Consider the following 873-nt stretch of genomic DNA (forward strand, 5'->3'; position numbering starts at 1 on the left):
CCCTTCAAGTGTAGAGTATCATTCCCAAATTCTTGAATCCTTAACATCTGTTTCCCAAAACTATCTTTACCCTCTTCACATCCTCCACTTCTCCGGTCTCCCCTCCACCTCCCACTGTCATATTCCTAGTACAAGTCGCCACCCCTGGATTGGACCACATTGGGTAGTCCCCAAAACTAAAGAGACCAAGACTGCAGAGAATGAAATGGCTCCCTTTCAAAGGTGAGGAAAGGAAGGACACTGGGTCTCTCCCTCCTTTTCCCTGACCAAGGCCCCTCCATCCAGGCCTGAAAGTTAGATCACCAGGGTGCTCTGCCTGTGACCTTTCACTTGTTTTCCTCACCTGTAACATGGTCATTATAGTATCAACTTCAAAGAATTTCTGAGATGCTTAAATTCATTAGGCTTGTTACCAAAAAAAAAAAAAAAAAAACAAAAGTGTTGTACCAAAAAAAAAAAAAAAAAAAAAACAACAACACAAAAAACTTATCGTATACAAGCAAAATGAGAAATAGCAATTGACTGTTTTAAAAAATAATTAGAATAATAAAAATAATGATTGGGGAAAACAGAAAAGATATTGAATGTTGAAGTGGGGAGATTAATGTCTCTGTACTTACGGACATGCATGGCATTCCCTTTTGAAAAAACAATGTAATACACTGTAAAGTTATATGTAATCCAATGTAATATAAAGAAGATTATGATGATGATAATAAAAAATAAAATTAAAAAAAAAACTTATCGTAAAATACCATTGGATTATATCTCTTAAGTACTGTATTGACTATACACGAGTAGATAAATGGAGAGATAGATATGAATAGAGAAGACAAAAATCTTTTAAAAATCAGTGTTTACACGCAAATGCAC

This window comes from Tupaia chinensis, unplaced genomic scaffold (assembly GCF_000334495.1).
Source record: "Tupaia chinensis unplaced genomic scaffold, TupChi_1.0 Scaffold000226_1, whole genome shotgun sequence".
NCBI classification, from domain to species: Eukaryota; Metazoa; Chordata; class Mammalia; order Scandentia; family Tupaiidae; genus Tupaia; species Tupaia belangeri.